Source organism: Kogia breviceps, chromosome 1 (assembly GCF_026419965.1).
Source record: "Kogia breviceps isolate mKogBre1 chromosome 1, mKogBre1 haplotype 1, whole genome shotgun sequence".
Classification (NCBI taxonomy): domain Eukaryota; kingdom Metazoa; phylum Chordata; class Mammalia; order Artiodactyla; family Physeteridae; genus Kogia; species Kogia breviceps.
This window is the reverse complement of record NC_081310.1, coordinates 38,842,479-38,856,547: the sequence shown is the minus strand read 5'-3', so window position 1 is coordinate 38,856,547 and position 14,069 is coordinate 38,842,479.

The following is a 14,069-nucleotide window of genomic DNA, read 5'->3' as shown; positions in this document are numbered from 1 at the left end:
TTGTGCCAACTGCTCATCTGTGTCCTCTTTCTTAGGTTCAGCTCTTTGGGAAGCATGTGAGGACTGTAAGGGCTTTGGTGCCATCAGGTCCTGGGTTTGGATTCCTGTTTTGCCACTGACATCCAGGAAATCAGAGAAATTTATGTCTCCACTCTGAGCTTCAATATCTGCATCCCTTAAAGAAGATAATTAATGCCTACCTCATGGCCATGATGGCGAAGATTAGGATATGATAAGGGGTGTGATGCACTTGGACACAGTAGGTGCTAAAAAAAATGCGTAGGGATTCCCGGATTCCCCTTGTGGGATCAGTGCCTCTCTTCCTCTCCGATAGTTCCTGAAACCTCATCTCTCTTGTAAGTAGGTTCTTGAAAGTTGGAGCCAGATGACTGATACAGGTTCTGTGTGAAGATTAACGAATTTGAAAATAAAATATCGGTTATCTATTGGCTGTATAACGAATTACACCCAAACTTAGCAGTTTAAAACAACCATTTCACTGTGCTCACAGCTTCTGTAGGTCAGGAATTCAAAAAAAGCACAGCTCCATGGTGCTATGACCTCAACTGGGAGAATTCAAAGGCTGAGGGAAGAAATCCTGTGCAGGTATCTTCACTCACATTCCCCACCCAGTGAGGCCCTCATATTAGGAGCACCTATACATGGCATCTCCATGTGGCTTGGGCTTCCTCCCTGTACAGCGGCCTTTACTGTATGGCAACCATGGGTCTGAAAGCAAGTTTCCCAAGAGAACCAGGCAAAAACTGTAACACTTTTCTTGTCCTAACCTTGGGAATCACATAACATCATTTCTGCTGGGTCTCAAACCCCTCCAAGTTCAAGAGGAGGCAACAGGCTCCACCTTTTGATGGGAGGAATGTCAAGATCACATTGTAAGAACACATGAAACGGGAGCTTTTGTTATAGACTCTTTGGAAAATACAGTTTGCCACAGGGGTGAGTCAATAATAAGTCCTTGAAATTTTATACTGGATCTGATAGGAGTGTGAAAGATAGAGTTGAGGAGAATATCTACAATGCCATTGACACAATGATTCAGGTTGAAATAATGAATGGAGAGAAGGGAACGTAGAGAAGTAGACATTGGGATAGGGTCAGTCTCATGCAGGTGATGAGGAAAAAAATAAAAAGGGGAAATAGGAGTCAAGAGACTCTGAGGGTTTGAACATGGATACTCAGAAGTGTGGTGCTGCCATTATTTGAAACAGGGAAGTCACAGAGAAAAGCAGAAACTCCCTCTTTCCTCTTTACTCACCACAGACTTGCTCATCTTCCAACAAATCACATAGATAAGTCTCAATCTATTTTGCATGCATGCCCTTTACTTTTCACGGATCTGCATGTTAGCTCAGATCCTGAGGTCTCAGTAAGTCCCTAAGGGGCTGGGATGATGACTCTTTGAGAGGTGACATCAAGGGCTATAACTGGAAATGAAGCCATTTATGAATCTGGTTTTGATCCTGTGTTAACTAAGCTTTCCTATATAACTAAAAATCCAGGAAGAAACAACTGCCCATGTGGAGCTTCTGCAAAATGATTTAATACCATCGTGAAAGGTATGATCCAAACATTTCCTGGGGAAGGATCTCGGGTTTCTTTTATAGCATGATCTGTCCTTGAAAATCAGGCCCTTAGGAGAGCCATACTTGATCACATTTTCAAGGTTCTGCTGGCAGTATCCTCTTCTTCCCTGGTCTCTGCTATCCAGGGTACAGAGATGGTTTAAGTAACTTCATTCATTCCAGAGAAGCTTAACTTCACTTCATTCCAGATAATTTTGGGTTCACAAGAGATGTCAAAAGGAAGTTAGTTATAAGATCATTTTAAAACATTCTAAATGAATGCTATCCTTCTCCTAGTGGCCAGGGGAGGCTAAGCAGTTATTCCAGAGAAACTGCCCTTGCTTAAACATTTCAGGAACTGGACTTTAGGAATTGTTTTTGAAGTCACTCCATGAAACCATCATCATTATATACTTTGTTTTTGACCCCAAATTGCCTTATCCACTTCTATTTGCAAGTGACAGGGATTAACTCAATTTAAGTGAAAAAGAAAATTTATTGGTTCACATGACAGGAAAGATTGGAGCGAACCAGCATCAGGTATGGCTGGATTCAGGGGTTTAAATGGTATCATCAGATCTCTGCCTCTTTCAGTTCTCTCTGTCGGTTCAGCTCATTATGTAACACTACAGATGGCTTCCTGCATGTGCCAAGGAGGAAGGCTACCAGCAATCCCAAGACTATGTCATCCCAGTTTAGTAACCTCAGGGGAAGGAAGGCCTGCTCCCCGCTAACCTCCCCTTCCCCATTCCCACCCTTGTTCTTACATCATTCCCAGGCAGGACTCTGATTGTCCCAGACTGAGCCACGTGTCCATTGCTGTGGCTTGGAGGGAAAGGTTTGTTACTAGGAAAAAAAAAAAAAGCAGGCAAAGCACATGCTCTGGGAAGACAAAAATAGTTGTGGCTAGTGGCTGTCTCATCTGCTTTGCTCAGCATTCTTGACACTGATTAACCTTTAACTGTTCATAAAACCAGCCCTGGGAGCTTGTTAGAAATGCAGATTCTCAAGATCTATCCCAGCCCTACTGAATCAGAGACTGCAGTTCAGCAAGATCCTTTGGTGAGTCTCATGTACATTGAATTTGGAAACAGGTGGGCCCAAGGAGAAAGGCTGGCTAATGGCTCTGAAGGAGCTTTCTGAAAAGGATTTTGAGAAGGTTCTGCACATGGCAGCATGATTGGAACAGGCAACCAGCTTGCCCAGGCTAACACTACAAGGAAGGAAGCAGGCCTGGGCACCGCACTGGTGCCCCAGGCAGGGCTGCAGACACCATACCGCAGCCTGAGGTCAGAGGTATGCTGAGTGAAGGAAGTGATGCTGATTCTGCTTACCTTTTGAAAGAGGCACCCCTTGAGCTCCCTGAGCACAGCACCGGGAACCTGGGTGGTCCAAGTCTGCGGAGGTGCCTTCAGTGGCTTCTACAGAGAAGAGAAGAAAGCTTCAAGGCAAGAATGTCAATTCCAGGGCTATTATAGTGCAGGCAAAAGCTGACATGACTTTGCTCTCTCTCTCTTTTTTTAACATAAACCTTTTTAAAACAAAATATTGAATACTACTGTCAGTCATTAGAATGATTCTAAAATTTAGATCCTATCTAGTTGCAAATAGAGCCACTTCATGCACAAGACTTTATGCAAAACACAGTCATACCTAGACAGACTTTGCCCTTTCCCCAGCTCATTAGTCATAGGAGTTGGATGCGGAAATTAGGTAAATTCTCGGTCAACTCAATCAGTTCCCCTCTCATTTACTTATTTTAAATCGAGTATTTCTGTAAGAAGTGCTGCAGAGATGAAAGCCAATGGAAGTGTAATTAGACAGAAAGTTTTAGAGGATTCAAGATCTGGACCAAAGACTGGAATTGCTTCCTGCTGTCTGTCTCGAGGCCATGAGGCCTCGGAAACACAACACTGGAATGCGACGCAGGCTATAATCCAAAGTGATGGAGAGCAGATTTCTCTGGGTCTCCAGGCTATGCTTTCCTTTCAGGGATGGGTCTTCCAAACAGTGTCCTTCCCATGTGTGTATCTGCTCAGATTGCCACACAGTCCAGAGACCTCGGGAGATGCTTTTGCATGCAGAGTCCTACCAAGTCCTAGAGCGTGGGGTAAGGACATAGTTTCCAGAATCAGACCCACTGGGTTTGAGTCTTTTCTTTGCCACTTATAGATGCATGATATTGGGCAAATTACATAACTTCAGTCTCCTCAACTATAAAATAGGGTTAGCAAAGGATCATTGTGAAGATTAGATGAGAAAATGTGTATGAAATGAGATGGCAGAGCACGTGTCTTTTCCCAAGCACCTGGCACAGAGGAGGTATTGACTCTGGATGTTAAAGCATTTAGCTCCCTTCGCAGAGCATGGAAAGCACTTAATTCACAGTAGCTGTTATTGTTCCCTAACCTTTGTTCAGTTTTGTATGATACTTTCCTTCAAGATGCTGCACGATCAGCATCTACATTCCATTCACATATGATGAATATGAATTAACGTTAACTCAGTCTTGAGAATTTCATGACATACGTCCTTGAGATAATTGGACACACTCTGAGGTTTCATCGAAATGTGGAGTCCTGAACAAATGTACAATTCACAATGTGTAGTTATTGGTCTTGATCACATTAGGAAGAAGGTTCTGGCACCCACACTCATTCTTTAAGGTCCCTGTGGCTCCTCTTGTAAATAACCTCTTCCTGTGCACAACCAAACAGGACTTGGGGGACTTGAGTTCGTGATACTCTTAGAGAGATTGCTTTATTCCCTTTTGTATTTTCTTCAGTACGCGGGCCTCTCACTGTTGTGGCCCCTCCCGTTGCAGAGCACAGGCTCCGGACGCGCAGGCTCAGCGGCCATGGCTCACGGGCCCAGCCGCTCCGCGGCATGTGGGATCTTCCCGGACCGGGGCACGAACCCGTGTCCCCTGCATCAGCAGGCAGACTCTCAGCCACTGCACCACCAGGGAAGCCCTCCACCAGAATTTTTGAAGGGCCGTGAAAATCTGTGTTTGGGTCTGTTTGCTTATTTGTTTCTTCACTGGCAGTTTTTCCTAAGAATACCTTGGCCCTTTCTTCTTTACAGATGTGCCCAAGCAAATCACCCCCCCTAGGACTCTCTGCTCCTCTCACTTCCCTGCCCTCATCTGTTTGTTAATGTGACCCATCCTAAAAGGTTCAGTTCAAATGTTTCTCTGAGAAGCCTCTTGAGCACAGTTTCACCTACACCAGAATCATCTCTTCTCAAATTCCCTGGAGTCTGCATGGTCCGAATGACTCCAGGTTCAGGACTCTGAGTGTTTGTGTTGGGCTTATCTGGGTGCTAGTTCCACAACCCCCCTTCCCCTTTGGGGAAGCCCAAAAGAGCAGGGGGACATCCTGCATCTTTCTGTCTCATAAAGCCTCTAGCAAAGTTTTCATTAGCTGGATGACCATAGGCGACTGACTTACCCTCTCTTCCTCTGTAAAAAGGGAATCTTGTTACCCAACCTCACAGAATATTTCATCTAACAACCTGGCTCAGGGTTCCCCATAACTCAGTGTTAGATATGTTTCTACTTTCCTTGCTCACTCTTTGTGCTTCTTAGATGTTCAACGCATATGTCCTGAATGAATGAGTTAATTAATAAATGCAAAAATCAGATGGTTTTCTATTCCGAAGTGCTCACAGCCCTGATGATGTTTCTCTTCATTGATGCTGAGGACATGATTATTACGTAAAAGACTGTGACTATGGACTAGTTCTTCTATTTCTTCCTCTTGGGCATTGTTTGGGACTTGGGGTAGGACAAAAGAGTAATTCAACATATGTAAACACTGGCTGTTATTCTTTTAAACTTTTGCAAACCTGATAGTAGAAAAAGGCTATTACACTGTTGTTTTAATTTGCATATCTCTGATTACCAGTGATTTGAAGTACTCCTGAAAAAGCAACAGAAATACGTGTTTTAAACCACTTGGAGGCTGCTGAGTACTTCAAGTACTCAGGCACATGATTTAGAATGGCTGGGCATGCAGGCTAATGCTGTCAAATTCCCACCACTTCCCAGGCTGTGAGGTCACACAGAATGTAGTAGACCAATTGCGCGGCCAGAGAAGACTGGTGTTTCAGCAAGGGCATCTCCCTGGCAAGCCCCGGGAATGCGTATGTGGTCCTCTGACCTGTGCTGTGCTTTGTCACTGTCAGAAGCCACGGCCTTCCATGAAGAACCCCCTCCTTGGAAATCTCTCTCTTGTTCTTCCGCCAGTGGTAAATGAGTTCTTACCTCAATGCACTGGGAGAATGCTTGAGCCTGTCCCTCCTGCCTAGAGTCTGGACTTCACTCTTCAAGATCCAGGGGATGAGTGACCACCTTCCCTCAGTCCAAAGCCCACCTTTTAGGTGCTCACTCCCATGTCAGGATAGACTGCTTCCCAGTGTGGATAAAAGTGAGAGCAAATACACTGTTCCACTGATGGGACTCCACCCGCTACCTGAGGAGTCTGGCCTTAGCTTTCTTTGTGCTTCTCGTGAAACAGCCTTCACCGTAAAATGACCAGGCCATTCAGCCTTGGATATTCCTACCTGTGGGGCTTTGGTGGAAGGTCAAAACGGGCTTCAGCAACTCCTGTCTGGTCTCTTTTGGGAGTCGTGCTGTCCAAAGTGATGATCAGCTTCCTACATCCTCCTATTGTCTGCTCCCAATTTCCTGTGAGCCAGTACTTGGAAAATAAACTTAAAAACATATCACCTAAGAGCAGAAAATAATTTTCAGAGTCCATATAATCTAAACCCATTTTTAAGAAAGTAAGGAGGGAATGTGCCCACCATTGAACAACCTTTTACATGATTACGCACAGCAATTTGACTTTCCTATTCTGAATTTGGATCTTTGCTATACCTTTCCCTAACCCAAAGTCCCACTGAAGTGTTTTTTCCTAATATAAGGGAGCAGAGATGAATTCAAACTTCATCATGTCTAGATAAATCACTTCACTATAAAAGATGTTGGCTTTTCCCTGCCTTCTAATGATCAAAATTATACACATGCTGATAGATAGACAGGTAGATAGAGATGGATGTATGCATGTATGTATGTATGTTGGATTTCAGCCGGGTTCCACAGGTACACGTGTAAATGTGCACCCCACTCTTCATTGTCATTTCCTGTAGTGATTCAGTCAGGCAGGAAGAAGCCAAGGTCAACATGGGAACTGGATTCAGAATGCCTCTGAGGAGGATTATCACCTGCCCATCTTGAATGATGGGGACAGAGGTACCAAAGGCTATGGATTTGAGGACTGCTATCAGCCTGGTGCTGTCCTTGACCCTCTCTTCCAGGTGATTACCATGTAGCAAATCAATCAATAAACAGTTATCATGTGTCTGTTAAGTACCAGGCACTGAAGGCCTCTGAGGGAAATGCAAAAAAGAACAACTGAAATTTACCTTTATTCATGTAGAAAGAGAACTGCTAGAATTTAATCAATTTTTAAAAATTTTTTATTTATTTATTTTTGGCTGCGTTGGGTCTTCGTTGCTGTGTGCAGGCTTTCTCTAGTTGCAGTGAATGGAGGCTACTCTTTGTTGTGGTCTGTGGGCTTCTCATTGTGGTGGCTTCTCTTGTTGCGGAGCACGGGCTCTAGGCGCGTGGGCTTCCGTATTTGTGGCTCGCAGGCTCTAGAGCATAGGCTCAGTAGTAGTGGCACATGGGCTTAGTTGCTCTGCAGCATGTGGGATCTTCCCAGACCAGGGCTCGAACCCGTGTCGCCTGCATTGGCAGGTGGATTCTTAACCACTGTGCTACCAGGGAAGTCCCTGGAATTTTATCAATTTCATGTAAGGTAGTAAAATGTACACCTTAAAACACCTTTCTAAGACTTCTGATAAGTAGCCAAGTGAGGCACTTTACCCTAAAAATTAACTGCCTGGGTTGAAATTCTGACTGTGCCACTTACTAGCTGCGTGGTCTTGGCCATGTTAACACCTCTGGGTGTCAGTTTCCACCTCAGTAAAACAGGGTCAGAGTAGCTACTTTAGCATCTGCGTAGGGCTGCTGTGAGTATTCAGTGATGTAATTCATAACAAGTGCTTCGAATGGTGCCTGGCACATAGAGAAAGTGCCCTAAATGTTAGTTACAATCACCATTGACCTCCCTTCTGGCTGTGAATGTCCAGGTCCTTGGCAACCCTGACTCAGAGCTTAACAGTGAGGGCAGCAGCACAGGAGACCGTGGGTGGCAGAGGAAGGGAGAGCAGGTCTGATGCAGGAGGTCAAGGAGCTTTCGGGCAAGTTCCACCTGGGAGTTCTTGGGTTTTTGTTGTTGTTGTTATGAAAATGTTCCTACACACGAAGCAGTGGAGAGAAATGTGTAATGGTTGCTTACCAACCCATTTCCTGGATATGACAGTGGTTAACATTTTGCCATATTTATTTTATCTATTTTAAAAAAATTTCACTAAAGTATTTTAAAGTAACTTAGAAATATTACATTTCATCCCTAAATGCTTCACTGTGTATCTCTGAAACATAAGGACAATTTCTTCCAGAAGCACAATATCATTGTCCCACCTAACAAATCAACAAGTCCCTAGACTAACAGCCATGCCTCCTGGAATATTTCAAATGACCCTTTTGATTTCAAAATATACTGCTGGGGAGGAGACCATTCTGAAGCCAAGATATAAGTGGCTGTAGGTAGGAAAGAATGTTCCAGGTGTTAGGATAGGGAGGGGGACGTATTGTTGGCCACTGTCCCTCTTGCCCCCTGGAAAAACATAGCCTGGTCTGAGGTCTGTTGTGTGACTGTGCTCATTCCAATTTGATTCTTTCCAAAGGAGGAAAACATGTTTTTGAAGGGTGCTTGACAGACAGGAAAGATATTAATAAATGACATGCAAATTTCTTAATTTCACTTTGGCTGGATATATGATTGCTACTTCTGCAATACAGGCTGGTGATGGACCTTCTCTTTTAAAAAAGATTTCTTGAGCTCTGAGTGTACGTTGGGTTGTCCAGATGAACATGGCTGGTGGCTGGGGGCAGGATCATTCTGACCTGAGAGGAAGTAAATAAGGACACGTTCAAATGAAAACTGGCCCTGAATAAGAAGTGGAGAATTTAATTTTGAGACTGTTTCTTGGGTGGAGCTACCACAAAGTTTTGACTGAAAAGCTGAAAAGTTCTTTTTATAGCCCTGTTGCTCGCACACGCGAAAGCAACTTCATCGACTGGACTTTTTTTTTTTTTTTTTTTTGCGGGCCTCTCACTGTTGTGGCCTCTTCCATTGCGGAGCACAGGCTCCGGACGCGCAGGCCCAGCGGCCATGGCTCACGGGCTTAGTTGCTCCGCGGCATGTGGGATCTTCCCGGACCGGGGCGCGAACCCGTGTCCCCTGCATCGGCAGGTGGACTCTCAACCACTGCGCCACCAGGGAAGCCCTGGACTTTTTACACTTAGCTTTTGTGCTGGGGCTGCTCCTCTATTTCTCCTTCAATCCCCCATGTTGCTGGGTGGGAGCCACTGTCCACTGCCCTGGCTTGGGTGCCCTGGGCTCCCCAATTCAAACAACTCTTCCCCTTTTCCTAGGAACAGGGCTGAGGGCTCTCCCCATCCGTCTATGAAATATGCAGGGACCCCTCTGGTCGGAGTGTTGGCCTGTGGTGTTGCAGGGTCGGGCCCCAGCCCCATGGTGCCCAGTAGCAAAGGCCATGGGCTCTGGAACAAGACTGCTTGGACTCAAAGCTGGCTTTCACCACGTGCTGCTGGTTCCCCTTCCATCTGGGGCAGTGAGTAGCCAGTCTTTCAAATATGCTGTTTTCTTATATTTACACCTTTGTGAAGGAATTTTCATTTGTTCTGGGAAAGACTGTCCTTCCCCAAGAATGAATGAATCACATTCTTATGTAATGAAGAAACGCTGCAACTACAAGTTGAGGGTGTATCTTAATACAGGACGGCTATGTGTTTCCTGCTAGGTGTGCTTAACTGCCTGGCTTATTTCGTTTTCGTAGAAGGAACTCAGTTTTCATCACCTCTTTTTTAGATAGACATGTTTTCTCTTGCCTGTGGAGTTCATGTACTTAAAATAAAACCCCATGGAATCCCAGGTTCAAGAGAAAAAAACGACTGGTTATGCAGAGGAGCATTTTTATATGATCTGAAGGTCATAATCAAGCATAAGTCAAATACAATTTGATTGTGTAAAGCTATTATTTAACAAGTAACACAGCACTTATACACCCCACTACTTGGATTTATAAGTAATATTGTACAGTAATCCATAAAATCAAAATAATACCACCAGCTATTAACAGGTCATGAGCTTTGACTAATTTGTAAAATAGTGTTTGTAGACGCCAATAAGGACTTTGAAAGATGTGAATATTTAATTTTAAACCTATCCTATTGACATTGTTCGAAGTCTACTGAGTCAACTAGTCCTGGGCAGGAACCTCCTCAAACAAGAGCATGACAAGCAATGCCAGGGCAAGTTCCAGAAAGTTCTTTAAGCAGGTCAAGAGAGTACAGATTTTTCAAATGATTGAGAACTGGGAGAAAGTGCTGAGAGGTAGAGTCAGTTGTTTAAATCATTGGAAAAAGGGGATTTAAATAGCCTTGTGTAATCGTCAGCATGAGGAAAAAGAAGAGTGAATGAGAGAGAAAAGGAATTGCTTCCTTTACTTAGCCATAAGTGAAAGCTATATGTTTAAACATGAGCCGTACAAATGAACTGCCTTATTGGTAAAGTCTGGTAATGATTTCGTTAAGCACCATTAGAATGCTAGAAGAAGATACATGTAATCTCATTCTTTCCCTCATTCAAGGCTACAGGCGTCATAGTCCTTGGGACTCTTGCTTTTGGTCAGATGTCACATCACTGTAGCAACAGATTGGCTGTGAACCTAGTTGTGGACAGCTACTGAAGTTTTTGGTAGGATGGATCTTGACTTATATACAGGTATCAAAATTCCTTGCCAGTTACTATGGTAGATACTTCTATCTGTTCACCTACCATCTAGGACTTCCTCAGACTTCCTGTCTTAGAGAGCCCCAGTTTGATTTGGGGTAACCGCATGGCTCACCAGCAACACTCTCATTCTTCATGACAGCTGGTAGAGTCCACATAGCACAGTTGGGCCCATGAGAAGTGGGAAGAAGTCGTTGGGAGTGTGTCTTTTTTTTTTTTTGCAGTACACCGGCCTCTCGCTGTTGTGGCCTCTCCCGTTGCGGAGCACAGGCTCCGGACGCGCAGGCTCAGCGGCCATGGCTCACGGGCCCAGCCGCTCCGCGGCATGTGGGATCTTCCCGGACCGGGGCACGAACCCGTGTCCCCTGCTTAGGCAGGCGGACTCTCAACCACTGCGCCACCAGGGAAGCCCGGGAGTGTGTCTTCTTTTAAATGAAAAGGCTGAGCTTTACCAAGAGAAGGCCTCTTTTACCCTTTGTTCCCCACCTCACCCCCAGGATGCAAGGGTCAAAGACACAGGTGACAGCAGAGGAGTATGGAAGCCTGACCAGGGTAAGAATGGAGTGAGAAGCAGAAAGAAGGAAGAGATCTGGTCTCTGGGAGCATCACTGAGGTACTGTACCTTCCCTGGACTGTCACCTCTGAACCTTGTCCTGTGAGAGGAATAAAGCCTACTTCTTTAAGCCAATATCGTTTTCTATTACTTTTAGCCAAATTCATTCATAAATGGTACTGATCCAAAGAAAAGTTCTTCCAGAAAACCTGACCCAAAGTCACTTCGCAGCTTATTAGCTGCTTTTTCTAGCAAACAGCACATTTTCAGCCCTAAAAATCCAATAAAAAGGAAAATTTTACTGTTTCTTTGTCTTCCTTTTCAGATCAGGTAATTCCAGATATCAATAATATTTCAAGTATGTGAGTAGCAGAAGTTCTGTGCTTTTGACCCTGTGTTACCTCATCCTTCTGTTATTACCATCTTAATGAAAAAAAGCAAGGAGACTGCAGTATTTCTGCTTAGTTTCTTCACTCTCTCCATTGCTGCCAAAGCCTTTCTGTAAGGGGCACCCAGAATAAGGTCATATTACCTTAATTCATATAGCATGACCTTGGCCACAGGTCAGGTAGAGGAGAGTATAAAGAACAGATCAGATGTCATCGTGTACATTTCAGTGGCCTTCACAGCTGCTTTACCTTTCACGGGGAGGTGTGCTTGTCCTGAGATGATCAACAACATCCTAAAGGGCATTCCATTGGCGTGAAGGTTTGTCCAAAGTCCATGATAACTGGCCTGACTCCTTCCCCAGTGTAAATGGGCCAGAGCTGGTCTTTTTCAACCTAAACAGTTAAACCGTGTTGTCAGATCCAAGATGAGAACCAGAAAGTATACCAGAATGTTTCTATGGACATGGATAAACTCTTCATCTTTACTGAGCATGAGAATAGCCTCAAAGGGGGGTGGGTATCACCTGAAGATAGAGTGCAGGTGACTATTCCTCAAGTCCTTCTGGAAGCCTGCACAGTGGTGCTACGTGTTGACTATAAGTTTGAGGAAAGCCCAGGTTGATGGCGCCTGTGCTGTGTTGTCATGGTGTCTGTCAGCGGTGTCAGCTGTTACTCAAGGTGGTTCATCTGGGTCATAAAGGCTTAAGCGCTGTGGTCATAGGAGTGGTCAAACAGGTTTCGCAGGTCCAAAAAAAGCCAGAAAATAGAATAAAAGCCAACAAGTGTAAATCCTAGTCCAAGGGGTCAAAGTCATGTCCAGGATATCCACAGCATCTCACCAGGGATTGGAGTAGAATTATTGATGCAGCAGAAGTTTTTGGAGCCTGCAAGTTGTTTCACAAGCAATCCTAGTGTAAGAATTCTGATACATTTCAAGTAGGCCCATATTAAGCTCACCTTGCCAGGGAACCCCAGGGGGAAGAGACTAGCAGAGAATCTGAAAGTGTATGGTGCCCTGATCTGGACCTGCTGCCACCTCCTTGCTGCTCTGAGAGGCCCTTGTCTTAGAAATCCTGACAGCCACCCTGGGCACATGGAGAGTCACAGGATAAACCTGGAGCATTTTCTTGGACCATTAATTTTGCTTAATGATATTTAGATAGCCAAGAACATTTTTATGCTTAAATAATATATTGTCTAGTATAAGGCAAAATTTGCATGAATTTTAAGGAGAAGCTCAAGTCCTCAAAGAACTCGGCATTGTTGGTGGGTTATATCAGGCACTCAGCTTCACTCTCCTCTGATCCTACAGGAATGCTCTGGTGGAAAAGTTTTGGAAGCAGTAAATAGATGACAACACTTTCCAAGACGCAGAGCTCTTATACAGATGTGATCTTTGGATTAGTCTCTCCTCAAGGAGGAGAGAGCGTGTGTTGTCTTTCTCTCCCTAGTCTCTACCAAGTAATACAGAAGAGAACAAGGAAAAAAGGGAAAAAAATTACTCAAGATCTGGTCCTCCCAAGAAAACCACAGGTGACATTTGGGTGGACATCCTTCAGGGTGCCCCTTGATACATACGGCAGAGACACATGGATTCCACTTTACACAAAGAGTGATTGTATCTGTGAGCTTCTCTGATGGGCAGGAAACTTTTTAAGTTTTCAGATCGGTTTGAGTTAGGTTGACTGAAACAAATGACCATTTCCAGATACCCTCTCATAGCAAACAATGTCACACACTACTGTGAATAGAGAGAACCTTTCACATTTACCAGGAGGCAAAAAATATCATCTCTTGAGTTCTTTTTTAAACAACAACAACAAAGTAGGACTGGTAGGTGCTCAGTACATGATTGTGGGATGTGTGTCCAAGGATGAAAGTTAAAGTGCCATCATCCCCCAGGCCAGATCCGTGCAAGGGTGAAAGGCCCTCTCACGACTTCCTGGCTGTGTGACCGAACGACCGAAGCATCACTGTCCAGCTTCTTGCTGGGTTTCCCATCAACCACGGCCTCCAAGGTGGGGGGATGAGGCCTCTCAGGATGAGCCTAGAGAGCTGAGCCCATCTGCCCGCACTGATGGTTCCCGATGTGACCCTGGCCTGCTGGGGTGGATGTGTGCCAGGAGCGGCCAACAGCAAGAGGCCCAAGCGAGGGAAGTGGGGCAGGGGGCAGAGAGTCCTTCCGCGGAGGTCCTGGATACAGCTGCTGCCTGCATGGCGTGGGCGAAACCCCGCCTGAGGCACAACTGCCCAGCCTGTGGGAGTGGCTGCTTTGAGCAAAAGCTTTGTTCTGAGAGTGACTTTACAAGGTGGTTCTATAAACAGTGGCAGGACTTCAGATGGCGATAGCAGCCTCAACCCTCTCCTGTGTGTTCTGTGTGCACCGCTGGAGGGTAGAAGCTGAGGCTGCAGACTCTGCCCTGACCCCTTAGAGCAGTCTGCTCCCTACCCCGTCTCTCTCTCCCACTCTCTCTTTCTGTGTTTAATTTTCTTTTCTTTTTTTTTTTTTTTGCAGTACGCGGGCCTCTCACTGCTGTGGCCTCTCCCATTGCAGAGCACAGGCTCAGAGGCCATGGCTCACGGGCCCAGCCACTCC